We start from the raw sequence: 21,844 nt of genomic DNA, 5'->3' as shown, positions 1-21,844 counted from the left end.
ATAGAATCAGTTCTCTGAATCAGTATAGAAAAGATTTTCTGTTAAAATCCTTTTTTCCAAAATTTTCCAGATTATTAGGGACCAGGGGACTTGGGTTGAATTCTTAGGTTGACCCTGGGTCCTTCTCATTGGAGAATACACCTAAAAATTTCCTTGAAGGTTTGATGGGAACTCATAGAAGTGTAGAAATAACCAAATGTTCATTAGCTGAACATTTTGCATTTTCATGTTTGAATACAATTATTTTAAAATTATTTCAAATATATGTGTGTTGATTTGATGTGTGTGTCACATCAAATCATATGATTATATGTCAGTTTTAGTCTTTTATTGACAAACACTTAGGGTGACCAACTTGTCCAGGCTCACCTGGCATTTCCTACCTTTAGCCAGAAAGTCGCACTTACGGTGAAATCCCTCAGTTCCTGGCAAACAGGTACTACACAAACACATATGGAAAAGAGAATCTGCCTCTAAGATTTGCTTGGCTTCTTGTCTGCATACTCTTCAGACTCTGGGAACTCAAAAAGTAAAGTGTTACATCAGCATTAAGGATTTTACTCTCTTGTTATAACGGCCCATGTTAGGGTGTCAGCGCCTTGGTGACTAGGGTGAAAGATGATCCATGTGATTTTTTCCTTTTGTTTCTAAGCTCAGATGCGCGATGTTTTATCTAAAGAGAGAGAGAGCTGGAAAATGTTTAAAAAATCAAACCTATTTTCTTCCAAACGTTTCTCCCTCAAGTCCCTTGCTCTCTAGACATGCTCTAAGATACATTTTAAATCTAGCACCTTGAACGACCTCCAAAATCTCTGAAGCCTAAGTTCTATCTTATTGCCCAGATTATAGTTGGAAAAAATTATCTACATTGAGTGACTTTCATCTTATGTGCCTCATAACTGGAGGGATTTTGCAAGTATTTTGCTATTTTTTAAATTTGTGGACAGTGACTTCTGAACTTTCTCAGGAAGGAGGTCTTAATAAAAAGCATGCCTGAATCCACTTCTTAATGATTTTTAGCTTCAGTGAAACCGTTTACAGGATTCCTCTTCCTAACAACTGCTCTGCCAAGCATTGTATAAAATAGCATTCTTCATGGTTAGATGATCCCAAGGAAGGTGACCAAAAGATTTTAAATACAGAGGAACAGAACCAGCCACTCAATCAGAATTTGTACTTGTTTCATATGTGTACTGTGTCTCTGGAGTAGCACCCTGTTTGGTGCATGTGTGTGTAAACACGTAGCATTTAGCTGCAGATCGTGTCACAGATTTCTTTCCTGGTCACCATGCTGCATGACTGATCCATTTCATATGATGTGTTTAGTATGGTTCATTGCCCACTGGTCTTATTATTTAACAATTTGCATTAAATTGAATTTTCTATTTACAGGTATAAATGGAAATTTTGGCTTCTGAGAATTATTTACTGGCTAGAATGCTCTTGGTTGAATTAGCTCTGCCAATATTGGATTGTGTATACCTGGAATAAAGTTTGGCATATTTAATTAGAATATCATCATCGTGAAAGATCTTTTTATTTTTATGGCTAAGCTTGAGCTACTGAGGCCAGATCAGTATCATTAGTCTAGGAGACATTTACCATAATTCTCTAGAGGTTTTTAAAAAACCATGCATGTTTCTTGATGGATCAGAAGAAGTTAAATTAGTGGTAATGTGTATAAATTACTCAAAGGTTCAAAAAGCTTGAAACCTTCATCATCTAATATAACATTTTGTTGATAACTGGAAATCTCTCATTTTAAACTCTTGGTTTCCCACAGATGCAAGGAGCTAATACTTATTGACAGCCTACTGTTTGCCAGCTCGGGCTACATCCTTTATCTATTTTGTTTCATTAAATCCTCAAAGTATCTTGTGAGGTGAGCATTACATTTATTACGGTTTTATAGGAAATGGGTGCTTAAGAAAGATCACAAAGTTGCCTGCACACCTGCCCAGTGAAACAGTAGAGTCACTCGGAGCCATGGCTGTGTGCAACTCTTCCAAGTCCAAAGTGATCTCCATCTCTCCTTGTTCTTTGGCCTCTTTTCCCATGCCCCGCTCCCATTCAACCTGTTAGTGTTACAGAAGATGCTAACACCATTCCCTGTTTTGGGCTGTGGACATGTGGTTCCATTCTTACCTTCTGTGCCTGACACACTCTTAGTTTGTTTTCAGCTCCAGCCCTGGAATGGTCACCCACGGTCACTATCCATACTGGATCTAGGGGAAGTCTGGCTAAACTCCTAGGACATTGTGTGTGTGTGTGTGTGTGTGTGTGTTAACATTTTTATTTTTAGCTTCTTTCTCTCTAATTTTAAAACAGATTGAGATAGTTGAGCCATTTTAAATCTTTTAATTGGCCCATTTTAAGCCTACAATTCAGTGCTTTTTAGCATAGTCATGGATATGTGCAACCATCACCAGAGTCAATTTTTTTTTTTAAAGATTTTATTTATTTATTTGACAGAGAAAGACACAGTGAGAGAGGGAACACAAGCAGGGGGAGTGGGAGAGGGAGAAGCAGACTTCCTGCCAGCAGGGAACCCGATGTGGGACTCGATTCTAGGACCCTGGGATCATGACCTGAGCAGAAGGCAGACACTGAACAACTGAGCCACCCAGGCGCCCCACCAGAGTCAATTTTATTTTTTTTTATTTTTAAGATTCTATCTTTTTATTTGAGAGAGAGAGACAGCATGAGCAGGTTGAAAGGGGCAGGGAGAGAGAGAGAAGCCAACTCCCCAAAGCAGGGAACCTAATATGGGGCTCAATCCTGGGACTCCGGGATCATGATCTGAGCAGAAGGCAGATGCTTAACTGATTGAGTCACTCAGGCACCCCCCAGAGTCAATTTTAGAATATTTTTGTCTCCACAAAGAGAAACATTACATACACCCTTAGGTCTCACTGCTGCCCCATCTCCCTAGCCCTAACCAACCACTAATCTTTCTGTTTTCAGACATTTGCCTCCTGCAGACATTTTATATAAATGGAATCACATAATGCATGCATGGTCTTGTGTAACTGGCTTCTTTCACTTAATATAATGTTTCAAAGTTCATACATGTTGTAGCATTCGTCAATACTTTATTCCTTACCATGACCGAATAATACTCCGTTATGTGGATATACCACCTTTTATTTCTCCAATTGGGTTGTTTCCATGTTTTGGTGATTGTGAATGGTGCTGCTATGAACTTTTATGTACTATCATCTGTTTGAATATCTGCTTTCAATTCTTTGGAGTATATATCTAGGAGTGAAATTGCTGGGTCTTAAGTCTGCGTTATACTTTTTGTGGAACCCCTAAACTGTTTTCCATGGCAGCTGTAGAATTTTATATTCCCATGAACAATGTATGATGGTTCAAATGTCTCCACATCCTTGTGGAAATAACACTTGTTATTTTCTGTTGTTTTGCTTGTTGTTGTTGTTAGTGTTGTTGATTTTTTGGGGGGGGGGGTTGTAGCCATTTGGGTATTAAGTGGCTTCACTGATTTTTAAGATCTTCTAAAGACTTTTCAAGCAAGCTTTATTCTATTCTCTTTTGTGCTCTCAAGAATGATTTATAATTCCTTTAAATTTATCATCACATCCTATAATCTCTCTCTCTTTCTCTACCTTCTTATCCCCTTCTTGAAACCAGAATGGACAGTCTTGTTTCTTTTGTATTTCCAGGGCTGAGGACATGCTTGTGAATGAGTGAGTAAAGGAATGGAGGGAGTTGGGAGGACAAGGAGTGCTGGGAAGTAGCATTTCCTTAGGATCCCTCCATTGTGCCAGACACTGTGTAACACCAACATGTCTTATCTCATTTAATTTTCATAAGAATAGTAATAACATGTCCATTTCACAGAAGAAATGAACCAGAGACAATCTTTCATCACCCAGCCACTGAGCATAGAGCTTGACTTCAGACCCAACCCTCCCTGAACCAAGACCTGTGTTAACTGCATGACAACATGTCACAACAGAAAAAAAAAAAAAAAAAAACATAATAAGGCCCATTCCTACTCTTACTACTTCTTCTAGTACTCCCTCCACTTATTGGATGCTTCCTGGTGTCATACATCATGACAGCTAAATTTTGGATACCATCTAATCTAATCACTTTAAGAATCTAGTGATTCAGACATTATTATTATTTCAAATAATGGAACTGTCACTGAGAAATTAAATAACTGCCCAAGAATAAACAGCTAGTAAGCTGTGAGCTCAAAACCAGATTTGCTTAATTGCCAAGGTCCTCCTATCAGTATAGGGAAAATGCTTTAGAGACCTGAAAGTTTCACCTAGTTACCTGACGGTTTTGAGGTCAGTTAGGAAATCAGGCAACCAGACTGTGCAACAATTTTTCCAAGTACTTTTCTTTTCTTAATTGCTTCCAATCATGATTTTGGTGGTATAGGTATTCTACTATGTATTATGAAAAAAGTTCCCATGACCCTAAAAGAATATTCTGATCACTGGCTTATTATATTTTAAAGCATCTTACCTATAATATATGTAAAATATACTACATCTGATCAAACCGTTTTTAAGATAATAGTAAATTGGCTAATCTAGCTTTTAACAATTTGAGCATTCATTCAATATTTATGCCACATAGTCATTTTTTCTTTTACTGTGTAAATTCTACCTTAGAGCTGTATGAAGTACTGGGAGGAGTCCATGGTAAATATAAACAAGAAACATTATAACTAGTATAGAAGATTTTATGAATATAGCCGATTTTATACTAATTTATATACTTTGATTGAAGAGGATCGCTTCAGGATTCACATTACGATATTAAATATTGGGAAACCTCTGCATGGCGATATTTTAGGATTAGGTGTAAGTGGAAAAGAAGAGGCATCACATGACCTTAAATAATTTTAATCACTGTATTTTCTCATTCCCGGTATCATGTTTTCATGTTTCATTCATTCTTGTGTCATGCTCTTCATTGCTCTTCATGCGTTTTTCAAGGATTTTTTTTTTTTTAAATAGAGGCCTTTGTTACCATTTGGCATATGTCTCCCTTGTCAGTGACATCTTGAAAATTAAAAAAAAATAATACCTCCCTCACACGCATCCATGCAGGCTGTAACTGCACCATGCTTCAAAATGTGTCACCTTATTAAATTCTGCAAATTGTTCTGAACATCGTCTCTATAAATGTTTTGGAAGGGCTTTACTGTCAGGTCAGCTTTCTAAGGGCTAGAAATATGTCAAACCTGGCAGCCTTACCTTTATTTAAGAGCCAAAATACAAATAAGTAGATTACAAAGCAATCAATCAATACAGCATCTCAGGATGTTGTGGTTGGCATTGACCTCGGAGTCCGGCACCGTCATTTTACAGATGAATAAACTCGTCTGTGAGCTCTGCAGCAGATGGGGTTGTGCCTTGACTCAGTTGCAGCCAGTGAGGTAACCCTGGATGTGCTGTCATGCCTCAGTTTCCTCCTGTGGAAGAGAGGGACTTTCCTTTCACTAGGTCATCCCTCAGGCATTTCCCCACTTGCAGTTTCTGTGGTGCGTTAACAACTTGTATCGTATTGATACAGTTTTAGTCCTTAAAGCATTCCTGACCCTCCACGGAATAACTCTTCCAATATTTTATGGGGTCTCCTTACACTTCTTTAAAAGTTGGATACACTATCAATTTATAGTTATTGGGCGGAAATCATAACTTTTATCCACTGTCAAAAGAATACAACGAACGAAGGTCTTACCCTTGTTCTGAGCATTTCTTCACTTTTTCCCCCTCCCTGGTTTGTTGTTTTAGGGTTGCTTGGGGATAATAGGTTATTGACCTTTGTCTTTCTTTCGACAAGAAGCTTTCACTGAAGTTTTTGTAGGGGGGTGGTTGTATAAGAAACAGTGACTCTCACATGCAAGTAATTAAATGGACGGAAGGCAAGAAAAAAAGGGGCACATATTTAAATTGATTAATTTTCTTCCTGAAAATTTGTGGAGCCTAATCTGAAAACTGTGTGCAAGTGCGCATGGGCTTTCTGAGAATATTTCCTCCCTTCTGTTACTCTGAAGTCTCTGGGTGAGTTTAGTCCCCCTGCAAGGCCTGGGCAGGCAAGTTTGGCAAATAATTCTAATCTGATATGATGCCTGCTTTTCTACTCAATTGTAAAAATCTATTTCATTCAGATATCACCTGCTATTCTTATGGCAAGTCTTTGGAATAGAGATCCTAAATGTGTCAAAAATATGTAATGCATTTGTGATCGAAATAAATAGAGACGAGGGGGACTTCAACTTGCTTTCACATGTGCTGGCCAGCACTTGCAGAATTCAAAGTAGGTTATGTTAGCCTTCCCACTTGCAATGGCTTTATGGTTGTGGTGTTTATATACCCTAGATTTTCCAGGGCAACCTGGGTTGTAAATATTCTGTCCTGTTGTTCCCATAAGTACAATCATACTTGTCAAGCTATGTGTCATGAGTTTTGGTTTGGAAAATATGGACACCGTATGTCCATCAGAGCCTGTTTCTCTGGCCTGATGCCTTATGCTGTTCCTCCACTGTGCCTTACCCCTTGCCCACTTCCCATTCTCACCAAAGGCTTGTTTCTGCTTTAGTCCACTTGCTCTCAGAATAGTGTCTAGGGCACAGTGTGAACAGTAAACTAATCTGTGCTAATGGGCAAGCAGGAGAATATCAGGGTCAGGACGATCCACACATCTAGAACATTCTGTCTCCTCTCAGGTAGACTAAGTGGAACTTTGGAAATAGTGCCTTGACACTATTATCAATGGAGAGGATAATAAGACAATTGTCATTGTCTTATCTCTAAGACAAAGTCGTTCTGTGGGTGGTTGACCAGGACGGATTTCTCGAAGGAGTCAAGAGCCCCCACGTTTCACTGCGAAGATGGCTTCCATCCTGTCAATATCTTTGGTGGGCTTTGCATACGTGTCCCAGATATGATTAAATCTCTGTAACGGTAGGAGAGGAATAAAAGGCCAGTATAACTTTACTTCTCTGCCCACAATAATTTCTTCTGGTATGTGCACACTGCTCAAATGCTCTTTTTATAAAGTTGGAAAGCAAAATTGTTTTATGACAATACTTGCTGAGGCAGCAAGATAAATCTATGCCTCTCCATTGTTAAATCCCTGTCCCCCCCACCCCAACCGCAACACTGAACTCTGACTTAAAATTATTCTTTAATGAGGAGGCTCAGCTTAACATTTGTAGAAAAATGTTTAGGATTATTTGAAATATTTTGTAGAATTTGAGTTCACTGCCTGCCATTCTCCTTTCAGCCTAACTTTGTTATTTCTGTTTATGTGATTTTATTATGTAAACACAAAAGATTTCTACTAACTGTCCAAACAGCTTGCTTTTAAAATCTCTGCTTAACCACTTTTATTTGAATCACTTTTTTTTTTTCCTTGTCTTGGTTTAGTACTTAACTGTGATAAATCTCAACTGGATCGCCTTTAACTCTTTAAAAAATAATTTCTCATTCCTCTGTGTTAAGCAGTTTACCTTTTAGAAATTCAGTCAACATTCCTATTGGCAGTTTGTATTATCTTAAAAAACCACATTAGTACCTTGACTATTCAGTCCTAGGAGCATTTGCTGAACCAGATGCTTTCAATATCATCTATTATTTTTAATCATACATGGTTAAGTCTCAGGAACATTCTCTTGAGATTGTTGACTGCTTAGGAAACTAGAATAGCAAGCAAGCACACGATATCTTTAGAAACAGGCTGCAGATTTAACTTCATTATTATCCTAATCAATATCTGAGTAATTAAGCTGACTTATTATCAAATTCAAGCTTTCCTTACAGTCTATTATCAGTTTGTTTTTCCTGATCCCTTATGTCTACATTCAGCTAATTTAATGCTAACATTGTAGAGTCACCTGGTCTCTCTTGTTAACTGTAATCTTCTAATAATTGTATTCAACTGAGGGATCAGTATGTACCAGACATAGTAACCTCTAAAACCTTAACAATAAACCTGAAAGATTGATACTATTATCCCCATTTTACAGATGGGAACATAAATTTTGAGTGGGTAAATCACACTTTTCCACCTCATAACCAGTGAGAATGAGGCTTAAGTTCAAACAAAGCCTGACTTAAAAACCTCCACTTCTAACCACTGTGCTATAGTACTTCCTATTAATGAAGGATAAAGGTGTCTGCTATGTAAATCAACATAGTCATTGACAATGAACTTCCTTCTTTTATACTGCAATATGCATCAATGAAAGCATTTATTAGTCTTTTCTGGTTTTCCTTTTTTATTTGAAAAATGCCAAAAAATGTATCATCTATTCATAAAATCATATAAAATGAGCAAAAGACTTCCCCATCTCTCCAAGATCTTACAGTCCTTAGTTTGTGTACTTTCTAAGTTCTCCTAGGCATATCTAGGCATGGCACTATAAACCTTTCCTTAATGATTTTTAAAGTCTTAAGGTTTATTACTAAATTACTCCATGTTATCACTCTTGCTTGCATAGGGAACATATAAAACTTTACTTCTCTGGACAAAGACTATAAGTATCTTTTTTTTTTTTTCCCTTAATAAGGATTTTGAGAGTCTAAGCTGTGAATTGGTGAGGTAAATGGTTTTAAAATATAGAGTTTCCTTTTTTTTCTCCTGATGTTTGTCCATTGTTAGACTGTAGGAAGAGAGGTTTAGTCAAACGCTTAATATTTCATAGTATTTTTTCTGTAAGTGGATGGTTGGATATTCTTACAAATCCTTTCCTCTTTGGGATCAGAAACTTCTTTGACAAACAGACATTTAACATAGCCTTTTTCAGGCGTCCATCTTCCACTAAAAAGTGAGGGTACTTTCATATTGAACAGTGACAGAGGCAAGAATGAAAAGGCTAGAGGAGTATGCTACTGGACATAGCACAGGTATGGAGTTATTTGTCCCCCAAACCTTCCACTGGGCTAAGAGTGTGATCTTTTCTAAGTTCTGAGGTTTTGGTCTTAGCGGTCCCTTCTGTAACCTGGACACAATATAACTCATGGCCTGTGTTGTTGTGAAGATTCAATGATGAAATGATGCAACATGCTTGGCCCTGATCTTCAGACTACAGAGTGTATTTATTTATTTATTTCAATTAAAAAATATTTCCTTGGGGGCAAAATACACATTACATAAAATTTACCACCTTAACCATTCTTAAGTATACAGTTCAGTAGTGTAAGTACATTCATGTTGTTGTGCAACCTATCTATAGGGCTCTTTTCTTCCTGCAAAACTGAAACTGTACCCGTTAAACTATAACTTCCTATTCTCCTCTACCCCCAGCCCTGGGAACCACCATTCTACTTTCTGTCTCTATGAATTTGACTACTCAAAGCACGGTCACATAAGGGGAATCTTAGAGCATTTGCTTTTTGGTAATGGTCTATTTCACATAGTATAATGTTCTCAAGATTCATTCATGTTGTAGCAAGTGTCAGAATTTCATTCCTTTTTAAGACCAAATAATATTCCCTTGTATGAATATGCCACATTTTTGTTTCTCATTCTTTCATTAATCGATTCTTGGGTTGCTCCCCCCATTTGACTATTACAAATGATGCTGCTATATCATGGGTGTCCAAATATCTCTTTGAGACCCTATTTCCAGTTCTTTTGGGTATATCCCCAGAAGTAGAATTGCCAGATTTTGAGGAACTGACACACTATTTTCTGTAGTGACCACATTACTTAACATTCCCACCAATAAGTCATGAGCCTCCAATTTCTCCACATCCTCGCCAACACTTGTTGTTTTCTGTTCTTTGATCATGTATCTCCTAATGAGTGTGAAGTAACATCTCACCAACTTTTAAACCTTCAGACAAATTCTCATGTTTTACCTGCTAACCATTAGAAATAAAGTATCTGGTATGAAACAAGTTAGGAATTACATGCAGACAAAATTAAGGAGTATTGACCACAGAATAAGATGTTCACATTCTTATTAGTTGGTTTGTCATAAATTATCTGGATGTGAATCTGTAATTGTTCTTACAATGGATTTTCTATTCATTGAGTCCCTGTTTAGGGAAAAAGCATAGTGAAATGAAATTAGACCTGATTTCTCTCTCTCTCTCTTTAAAAAAAAAAAATTATTTATTTATTCATGAGAGACATAGAGAGAGGCAGAGGCAGAGGGAGAAGCAGACTCCCCGTGGAGCAGGGAGCCCAATGCGGACCAGGATCCCAGGACACTGGGATCATGACCTGAGCTGAGGGCAGATGCTTAACAGACTGAGCTACATGGGTGCCCTGACCTGACTTCTTACAAAGAGTATAGAGAAAGCACCTTCCTTTCCTTGGGTAGGACTATTTTGACTTGTCATGTTTTGCTTATTGAAAAGGGCTTTTTATTCTTACTGAGAGACTTAAGAGTTTTCAGACATCGCTATTGTGTTTAGACCAATGAGGCAAAAGCATGTGAAAGATTTACAGGTTTACTGCTGGTTTTACATTTTGGAGATAAGGTATATATAGACCCTACCTTATGAAAGGAGTCTATTTTCTGCTACTGAATCAGGCCTGGGGCTTGTTGGTCGCTGCAGTGAGAGCACTAGTGAGTAAATGTGGTTGCATTTCAGTGTGCTGTAATGTGATTTTTAAACTTGTTCAATCAATTCACTGTTGTCATCATCTCTTCCGATTTTCAAGTGCAAACTTGACACCATTGTTCTTATTAACAATTAAAAAAAAGTTTTGCCCCTCAAGTCTCTATTATAAGAGACGTATCCTTGAAGTTATGGTTACATTAAAATTCTTACTACAAATGAAGCCAGCTAAAAATGTTTACCAACTTGAATTGAGCTCATCATGTTTTGTTTGCTGAATAGTGTTTTGTGATTTTACCAACATAAGAATGAGTCTCCAAACTATTTTTAAAAAGTGGAGCTTTTACTCTAAAGAAGTGCTTGCCTCATTTTCTTCATGCTACTCCAAACAAGATGTTGTTTATTACTTTGAAACACTATATGTAAACCCCAGGAATATGTTAAATATGATTGAAGTCTTGGCTGTCTTTAACAAATTGAAGTTTCCAGAAATTTAGCTGTGTTTAAAAACCAAAGCCATGTTTTCAGGAAAGATTTCTATTTCCAAATATGTGGTTGCCCAAACCTTTTATATTTTCATGTCAAATTCAGCTGCCAAATAACACACACTGTACCTTAGCTATAATAGAAAAACACACATAGACTTCAGATTTAAAAAAAAAAAACAACACTGCAAGAATTATGATCATATTTCTTGAACTTATGCTATTCCTATGCATATAAGTGTGTTTTCAAGTATGCTCTGTGAGGCGCCGGTCACTTACACTGGTACAAAATTGACATGCACAGCACAAGATTGGCACCGTGTAACAGCTGATCTGGGAAAATACAGGAATTCCTAGCCAGACCAAAATATGAGGTCAAGGAAGTCGCTTTTATAATAATAGTGGTTATCTGTTTAATGTGTGATCTGGCAGTGATATGATGTTGACCAGAGGCAATTATGCACATTTCTAAACTGGTTGTGTGCAAGCACAGAGTAAGAGAAACCCCCCAGTTTGTGATAAAAGGGTATTTATTGCCCTTTTATTTCCTTCATATGCTTTACTTAATCATTTATAAAAGACAAATTAATAGTGAGTACCAATTTCATTCTGTGTTTTATTCTGTAGTCATTCCTACACATTTGGGATATGTATTAATATGTGCTCTTGATAGTTTTGGCACAAGTTCCGTGTCAACAAATGAGTGATGTACACATTTTATAGTCTTCTTAAGGGATAACAATGTGGCTCAGTGACAGTGTCTTGATTTCTTTGGGGGCAGGGTACTTAGATATGAGTCATATGGGATAGAGACCTATTAGCTACTTTTTCCTTAGCTAGTGCAATATGGCACAATTTTTGTTTCATTAGAGTGCATTTTTTTTAGAATGGTACCATCAGGATTGTGTCTAGATTAATGTCTAAGAAACTGGTTGATTATATGAGACTCTATTTTCCTCTATCTTCTCAATGTGACTGAAAATTTATATTCTATATTTTCATATCAATGACAATGTGATGACACAGCAAAGGAGTTATATTGGCTTGTTGCTCACATCAAATGTAATCTTCTTTTCTTTGTGAAAAAAAATACATTTATTTTGAGAAAGAAAAAAGAAATTTGAGTGTTTCAAGTATCAGGAAGCCTATGTTGGAAAGGATAGTGATTGGCTGTTGTTTACCTACTCCGTGGGTAGAACAAGGAGAAATGGGATTGAATTTTAGTAAAACAGGTTTAAATTAGCCATGCAGAAGCACTTACAGAAGACACCGCAATGGGTTGCAATTGTTGCCTCCTTTATTCCCAGGGACTCCGTCTGCTGTACTCACCAGGGCTCAGCATGGTGTCTGGCACAGAGAAGGTGCTCAACTGATATTAAATGAATAAAGAGAAAGAACAGATTAAGGAGATGCTTATAAAAGACATAGTATTGGGGCGCCTGGGTGGCTCAGTGGGTTAAGCCGCTGCCTTCGGCTCAGGTCATGATCCCAGGGTCCTGGGATCGAGTCCCACATCGGGCTCTCTGCTCAGCAGGGAGCCTGCTTCCCTTCCTCTCTCTCTGCCTGCCTCTCTGCCTACTTGTGATCTCTGTCTGTCAAATAAATAAATAAAATCTTAAAAAAAAAATAAAAGACATAGTATTTGTTCTCAATGTAAGGTATTAATGTTAAGGTTTAATGGTGCCATTGTTTTAGGAACATCTACAAGGAAATCCGAATTGTAAATATTGAAAAATCTCTCTGGAATTTTAAATTTAACAATATGCATATTTACCTACATAGTTAACAATTTTCCCCAGACGTTTTTCCTTTAAAAAGCAGCACAGTATAAAGGATGTGGAGCTACTGTGTAGGGAGTGATGGGCTGGAAGACTTCTAGCCCCAGCACAGTTCCGTCCAGGTAGGGAGCCTGAGCAATTATTAGCTACAGTGTTGCCTTCAAGAAGCCTCCAAATACTGAACAGGAAATATTAAGAGATCCATGTTGTGTCTATTTATCTCTGAAGGTTTTTCCACTGAGTAATTTTTGGGGCTTTTTTTTGTGGATGACAGGGAGTGTGGTAAGTTATGTATTATTCCTTCTAATGTCAAGCTGAAACTCAAAAGAAGACTTTATTTGAAAGATATAAATACGAACAAAGAGCTTCAGACAGGGACCCAAGTGTAGCCACTAGACATTGAGGAGTTCTGTGTGCTCAGAGAAGGTATCCCATCCGCATGAGGATTGCTTGTCAGAAGACAAGTCAGTGTCAAACTATAACCAGCAAAGACCAGTTAGGACTGCACAGTGACCAGTCTTTGGGCCGAGTGTTTTGTGGTCCAGTCCCCAAGGACTCTGGTGCTAGGTCCCTGGTGGGGATGATAATCTGGGGCTGTTATAGGTGGGCCTATTGAATTCATTAGGAGCTGAAGGCACTCCAGAGTTTCTAAGTTTCACAGGCCTTGGAAAATATTTATGGTCCGATCACACTTACACAGGTTGCAAATTAGAAGAAATACAAAATTCAACTTAAAACTAAGCAAAATGCAATATTAAAGCAGCTTCATTCATTGTCAAAAAAGTAGCATAAAAATGTCAAGACATTTGAAAAGAGTTTGTAAGTTAAACCTTTTTACTCTGAAAGCATCCATACTTGATCACTTGGAAATCATAGTTATAAATTAGGCATATTACTTGAAACCTAATATTTCAGAAACAAAATTATAAAAACCCTTTCCAAATTTTTACAGCAAAATGATTGTACTTATTTGGGATATGGGCTCATTTTAATCTGTGTGATATCATTGTTCTTCAGAAGTAATGGTGCATAGGGTCTGTGGAGCATTTAAAAGGGTCTTAAATCTGGGAGACTAGGTGGGAAAAAGTAAGAGGTTAGGTATATTTTATTATTTAGTATTTATTTATTTGAGGTTAAGTATATCTTAAAAGGTGCTAAAAGAACTATATGTAGATGTCTAGCAATATTTCCTTATAAAATATGCAATGAGCCCTTTCTTCATGTTTTTTATTGACATGTAATCGACATGCAATATTACATTAGTTTCATGTATACAACATAATGATTCAACATTTCTGTATACTGTGAACTGATCACCACAATAAGCGTAGTCACCATCTGTCACCATACAAGTTAATACAATATTACTGACTGTATTCCCCATGCTGAACATTACATCCCCATAACTTATTTATTTTATAACTAGAAGGTTGTACCTTTTGATCCCCATTACTCATTCCCCCCATCCACCTGCCCTCAGGCAAGCACCATTCTGTAATCTGTACTTATGAGTTTGGACTTTATTTTGTTTTGTTGGTTTGTTTTGTTTTTTAGATTCCACATATAAGTATTTGTCTTTCTCTGTCAGACTTATTTCACATAATATAATACCTTCAAGGTCTACCATGTGGTTACAAATAGCAAGATTTCATTCTTCTTTACAGCTGAGTAGTATTCCATTGTATATTTTTAGTATATCTTCTCATCCGTCAATGGACTCAGTGAACATAAGGGTGAATATATCTTTTCAAAACAGTGTTTTTTTTTTCCTTCAGATAAATATCCAGTAGTGGAATTGGTGAATCATATGATAGCTCTATTTTTAATTTTTAGAGGAACCTCTATATTGTTTTCCATGGTGGCCACACCAATTTACATTCCCACCAACAGTGCACATGGGTTCCCTTTTTTCTGCATTCTCACCAATACTTGCTGTTTCTTGTCTTTTTGATGGTAGCCATTCTGATCAGTATAAATTGATAACTCATTGTGGTTTTTTGATTTGCATTTCCCTGATGATTAGCGATGTAGAACATCTAATCATGTGCTTATTAGTCATCTCTATGTCTTTTTTGGAAAAAATGTTTATTCAGATCTTCTGCCTATTTGTATAACTAGATCATTTATTTTTTATTGTTGAGTTGTATGAGTTCTTTATATATTCTGAATATCAATCCTTATCAGATATATGATTGGCAAATATCTTCTCCCATTCAGTAGGTTGCCTTCCATTCATTGATGGTTTCCTTAGCTATGCAGAAACGTTTTCTTTTTCTTTTCTTTTCTTTCTTTCTTTCTTTTTTTTTTTAAGAGAACAAATCTACACCTTTATTTATTTAATTTTCTGTAAGTTTAAATCCTTGAGAGGTATAGCATCCCATGGATTGTGTGGCCAATGGCTTTAGCGGGAAGGTTGTTTTGGAATTTGGCACAAACCATGCCACTGTTTCCATGACCATGAGTTACTCTTCTCTAGATTACTCCAGTTTTGTTTGGTTTGCCACCAGGAGTCAATGTGTTTTTCTTAGCTCTGTATGCGTAGGCACATTTCTAACCTGGATGGAATTTAGTTTCATTTCAGCATAAACACCTTCAATTTTAAGAAGAGTTCTGTGCTCCCTCTGGTTCTAGAGACCCCACTTATAGCTGGCAAAAATGACCTTGGACCACAACCTTCCAGATCTATTTATCGTTGTAGGTGTCCTGTTCCCTCCACAGGCTCCAAGATGGTAGAGAAAGTCATGCAGAAGCTTTTTAGTTTGATGCAGTCCCATTTATTTATTTCTGCTTTTGTTTCCCTTGTCTCTGGAGTCAAAGTCAAAAAACCATCACCAAGACCAATATCAGGGAGCTTACTGCTTATGTTTTTTCCAGGTCTGGCAGGTCTATGTTTTCATGTCTAGCATTAAAGTCATCCATTTTGTGTTGATTTTAATATATGGCACAAGATGGTGGTTGGTCCAGCTTCATTCTTGTGCAGGTAGCTGTCTATTTTTTTTAGCATCATTTATTGAAAAGACTATTCTTTATCCATTGTGTATTCTTGATGCCTTTACCATAAATTTTTTTGATGGTATGAGTTTATTTCTGGATTCTCTATTATGTGCCAGAGATCTGTGTGTCTGTTTTTATGCCAAACCATATTGTTTTGATTACTGTAGCTTTATAGTATAATTTGAAATCAATGATCCTGATACTTCTGGCTTTGTCTTTTTTTCAAGACTGTGTTGCTTCTTTGGAGTCTTTTGAGGTTTCACACAAATTTTAGAATTATTTACTTTAGTTCTGTGAAAAATGCCTTTGGACTTTTGATAGAGATTGCACTGGATCTATAGATTGCTTTGGGTAGTATGGATATTTTCACAATATTAATTTGTCCAAACCATGAGCATGGAATATCCTTCCACTTGTGTCATCTTTAATTTCTTTCAGTTTGTATATTATAGTTTTCAGTGTACAGATTTTTCAATTCTTTGGTTAAATTTATTTCTAGATCTTTTGTTCTTTTTGATATGATTGTAGATGGAATTTTTTTTTGTTTCTCTTATAGTTCATTATTAGTGTATAGAAGTGCAACAGATTTTTGCATATTAATTTTGTATCCTGCAATTTACTAAATTCATTTATTAGCTCTAACCATTTTTGGTGGAGTCCTTAGGGTTATTTAAATATAATACTGTGTCATCCACAAATAGCAACAAATACTTCTTCTTTCCAGTTTGGATGCCTTTTATTTCTTTTTCTTGCCTAATTATTGTGGCAGGACTTTCAATACTATGTTGAATAAAAGTGAGGAAGGGGCACCTGGTTGGCTCATTTGGAAGAGCATGCAGCTCTTGATTTCTGGATTGAGAGTTCAAGCCCCATTCAGTGTAGAGATTACTTAAACATAAAATCTTTTTTTTTTTTTTTTAAATGGAGATAGTGAGCATCTCTGTTTTGTTCCTGATCTTAAAGGAAAGGATTTCAGGTTTTATACCAGTGAGTATAATATTAACTGTGTTTGTCATTATGGCTTTTATTATGTTGGTGCACATGACACACACACACACACACACACATTGTTGAGAGTTTTTTTTTTTTTAAGCATAAATGGATGTTGAGTTTTGTCACATGTTTTTTCTGCATCTATTAAGATGATCATATAATTTTTATCTTTCATTTTTTTAATGTGGTGTGCCAAGTTAATTGATTTGCAGATGTTGAGCCATCCTTGTATCACTGGAATAAATCACACTAGATCATGGTGTATGAACTTTTTAGTGTATTGTTGAATTTAGTTTGCTAACATTTTGTTGAGGATTTTTAAAAAATATTTTATTTATTTATTTGAGAGAGAGAGAGAGTTAGTGAGTAAGGGAGAGCTCAAGCTAGGGGGAGAGGCAGAGGGAGAGGGAGAAGCAGATTCCTTGCTGAAGCAGGAAGCCAGATGCAGGGCTCAAACCCAGGACCCTGGGATTATGACCTGAGCCAAAGGAGATGCTTAACCGACTGAGCCACCCAGGTGCCCCAAGGATTTTTGTATCTATGTTTAATATCCCAATACAAGGATATTGACCTATAATCAATCCTTCTTTCTCTTCCTTCCTTCCTTTCTTTCCTCTTATTTATTTATTTATTTATTTATTTATTTTATTATTTATTTTGTAATGTCCTTGTCTGGTCTTGGTATCAGCATAATTCTGGCTTCATAGGAAGTGTCTGGATGTCATTCCCTCCTCTTCAGTTTTTTGGAGAAGTTTGAAAAGGGTGAGTATTAAATCTTCTTGAATGTTTGGTAGAATTTACCAGTGAAGCCATCTGGTCCTAGACTTCTGTTTGTTAGGAGGTTTTTAATTAGTATACAGTCTCCTTACTGATCTTTGTTTTATTCAGAATCTCTATTTCTTCATGAGTCAGTCTTGGAAGATTGTATATTTCTAGGTATTTATCCATGTCTTCTAGGTTGTCCCGTTTGTGGGCATTTAATTGTTCGTAGTAGACTCTTATAATCCTTTGTATGTCTGTGGTATCATTTGTTCTTTCTCTTCTTTCATTTTTGATTTTGTTTATTTGAACTCTCTCTTTTTCTTGGTGAGTCTAGCTAAAGGTTTGTCAATTTTATCTGTCTTTTCAAAAAACTAGCTCCCAGTTTCATTGATCTTTTCTATTTATCTTTTTAGTCTCTATTTCATTTATTTTGGTTCTTACTTTTATTATCTCTTTCCTTCTACCAACTTTGAGTTTTGTTTATTCCTCTTTTTCTAGCTCCTTTAGTTGTAAGTTACATTGTTTATTTGAGATTTTTCTTGTTTCTTGACTTAGGCCTGTATTGCTATGAACTTCCCTCTTTTATTCACTTTTGCTGCATCCCATATGTTTTGGTTTGGCATATTTCTGCTTTCATTTGTCTCAAGATATTTTTTGATTTCTCCTTTGATTTCTTTGATGACCTGTTGGTTGTTCAGTAGCATGTTGTTTAACTTTCACATTTTTGTTATTTTTCAAGTTTTCTTACTTTCCTACCATTGTGGTTGAAAAAGATGCCTAATAGGACTTCAGTCTTCTTGAGACTTGTTTTGTAGACTAATGTGACCTCTTCTGGAGAATGTCCCATCTGCTATTTAGAAAAATTTGTATTCTTCTGTTTTTGGAAGGAATGTTCCATATATGTCTATTAATAAAGTCTGTCTAGTCTATGTGTCATTTAAGGCTGATATTTTCTAAGATTATTTATTTATTTGAGAAAGAGACAGAAAGAGTGAGAGAGAACATGAACAGGGTGAGGGGCAGAGGGAGAAGCAGACCCTTTGCTGAGCAGGGAGCCTGATGCGGGGGCTCGAGCCTGGGACTCCGGGATCACAACCTGAGCAGAAGGCAGACACTTAACCAACCGAGCCACCCAGGTGCTCCAAGGCTGATGTTTTCTTATTGATTTTCTGTCTGGATGACCTATCTGTTGATGTAGGTGGGGTGTTAAAATTTCCCACTCTTATTGTGTTTCTGTCAATTTCTCCCTTTAGGTCTATTAATCTTTGCTTCATATATTTTAGTACTCCTATGTTGGGTTCATAGGTATTTATAAATGTTATATGTTCTTGCTGGATTTACCTCTTTATCATTATGCGATATCTTTATCTTTTATTACATTTTTTGTTTTAAAGCCTGTTTCATCTGAGGTAAGTATAACTACATCAGCTCTTTTTAAATCACAATTTGTTTGCAATATCTTTTCCCACCCCTCCACTTTCAGTCTGTGTGTATCCTTCTGAAGTGAGTCCCTTGTAGGCAGCATATAGATGCATCTTGCTTTTTATCCATTCAGCCACTCTATATGTCTTTTGATTAGAGAATTTAATCCGTACACATTTAAAGTAATTATTGATGCATAGGTATGTATCTATTGCCATTTTGATAATTGTTTTCTGGCTGTTTTTGTAGTTCCTCTGCATTCCTTTTTCTTCTATTCCTCTCTTCCATTGTGCTTTGATGGCTTTCTTTATTGTTATGTTTAGATTTCTTTCTCGTTTTCTTTTTTGTATTTACTATATGTTTTTCCTTCTGGTTCCATGAGGTTCTTATATAACATCCTAGTTACACAGTGGTATATTTTAACTTGATTACACTCAAATTTGAATAGATTCCCAAAGTATATTTTTACCCCCATTTCATGTTTTTGATGTCACATTTACATCTTTTTATGTATCCCATCACTAATTATTGTAATTTTAGTTTACTTCACTACTTTTTGTCTTTTAACCTTCATACTAGCTTTATAAATGAATAAATATGCCATCTTTACTATATATTTACCTTTTCCAGTGAGTTTTTTTTTCTTTTGTATGTTTTCTTTTCATTAATTAGTGCTATTTCTTTTTGGCTTGAAGAAGTCTCTTTAACATGTCTTCTAAGGCCAGTTTAGTGGTGATTAACTTTTCGCATATCTAGAACACTATCCTTATATTCTGAATGATGACCTTGCCATGTAGAGTATTTTTACTTGGAAGTTTTTTCCCCTTTCAGTACTTTATCATATCATGCCACTTTCTTCTGGCCCACAAAATTTCTTTTGAAACATCTGCTGATAGCCTTAGGGGATCTACCTTGTGTGAAACAAGTTGTTCTGTTGTGCTGCTTTTAAGATTCTCTCTTTGTATTTAACTTTTGAGATTTTAATCACAACGTGTCTTGCTATGAATGTTTTGGCTGCAAAGGAATTCTGGGCTTTCTGGATTTGGTAGTTTTTTTCCCTTTCCAGATAAAGGAAGTTTTAAACATTATTTCTTCAGGTAAATTTTCTGCCCCTTTCTCTCTCTTACCTCTTTTTGGGAGCCCTGTAATATGGATGTTATTATACTTGATGTTGTTATTTTAGTCCTTTAAGGTATCTTCACTTAAAAAAAATGTTTTTTTTCCTTCCTGCTCTGTCTGGGTAAGTTTCAGTGCTTTGTCTTCCAGCTCACTGATCAGTTTGTTTTATCTGGTCTGCTGTTGAACCTGTAGTGTATTTTTTAGCCCAGTTATTGTATACTTTAGCTCTGTGACTTCTGTTTGGTACTTTCTCATATTTTTTATCTATTTGTTAAAGCTCTGTGTTCATTTGCTCTTCTCCTGAGTTTGGTGAGCATCCTTACGACCAATACTTTGAACTCTATCATGTAGATTACTTATCTGCACTTCACTAAGGTCTTTTTCTGAGGTTTTTTTTTTTTTTTCCTTGATATTTCTTTTGGAACCCATTCCTCTGTCTCCTCACTTTGCCTCACTCTCTCTGCTTGTTTCTATATATTGGGTGAAACAGTTACCTCTCCCAGTCTTGAAAGAGTAGTCTGGTGTAGAAGGTGATCTATGGGATCCTTCTGGGGTCTTCCTTTCCTTCCTTTTCTTTCCTTCCTTTTTCTCTTTCTTTCTTTCTCTCTTTCTTTCTTTCTTTCTTTCTTTTTCTTTCTTTCTTTCTTTCTTTCTTCCCTCCCTCTCTTTCTTTCTTTCTCCCCTTCCTTCCTTCTTCCTTCCTTCCTTCTTTCCTTCCTTCCTTCCTTCCTTCCTTCCTTCCTTCCTTCCTTCTCTTTCTCTCTCCTATCCTCCCTCCCTCTCCCTCTCTCTCTCTCTTTCTCCTAGTGTTCCCAAGGAGTGTATTTGCACAAACCTGGGCACTGGAAGGCTCTACATCTAAAGGAAAGTTTTGGTTAAGTGTGACTTGTGGTGGCATTGTAGGACACAGTGGGTCAGTGGAAACTTGATCTTGGAGTCGTGGAACTGCTTGATTGCTGGTGAGTGGCACTTGCTGGCTGCAATCTGCTCCACCTTCATTATCTAGATTGTGCTGGTGCCTGTGTCTCAGTAGCACTGGGTGACACCATTTGCAGTGTTCAGGTCCCAGTATTTCTGGTATGTATTGTTGGTTCTGCTGTGGGATTCATAGCATAGCCAATTGCTGAAGTTCTTCATCTACAAGGGGGATTCCTCCAATACCTGTCCGTAGTAGACAATTTCCTCTGAAGACTTCATCTTCTTTAGCTGAGACATGAAGTACTAGAAGCAGGACTTGGTGACATAATTAGGTGCAAATGTTTGCATGTGATAGAGGGGCAGAATGCAGCATTTGGGTGTGCAGACAGTACCAATCTGTACTCTTATAATGTGCCTGAGGCCTTCATGGCACACACTCTGCTCTTCCTGACATCCAGGAAAGGGAGCCCTTTACTGCCTTTACTGTGGGGCTTGAACACATGACCCTGAGATTAAGACCTGAGCTGAGATCAAGAGTTGGGTACTAAACCCACTGAGCCACTCAGGTACTCTGGGAGCCCTTTACATTCAATGAAATCTTTTATGGTATGGATACATGTAGCTTTGAAGGAAGTAGATCTAATCCTTAAGTACAAAGTACTTGTAGACAGTCTGAATGAGGAAAAGGTAAGAGTTTCACCTTGTATAAATAATGCTGTACAGTGCATCTTATGATGTATGCTTTTATGTTAAAATGCTAGAAACTTGTTTAATTTGTACAGTCAAGTGCTCTTTGTTTTCCAGTTGTCTATAT

General features: G+C 36.8%; 1 pseudogene; it reads right to left on the bottom strand.

The window, feature by feature from the left end:
• Positions 1–15,174: 15,174 nt before the first annotated feature.
• LOC111140878 lies at positions 15,175–21,327 on the bottom strand (annotated as a pseudogene).
• Positions 21,328–21,844: the final 517 nt, after the last annotated feature.

This window comes from Enhydra lutris, unplaced genomic scaffold (assembly GCF_002288905.1).
Source record: "Enhydra lutris kenyoni isolate GAN:26980312 unplaced genomic scaffold, ASM228890v2 scaffoldscaffold1, whole genome shotgun sequence".
Lineage (NCBI taxonomy): Eukaryota > Metazoa > Chordata > Mammalia > Carnivora > Mustelidae > Enhydra > Enhydra lutris.
Note: the sequence above shows the minus strand (reverse complement) of the source record. Positions and strands in the feature narration are given on the sequence as shown.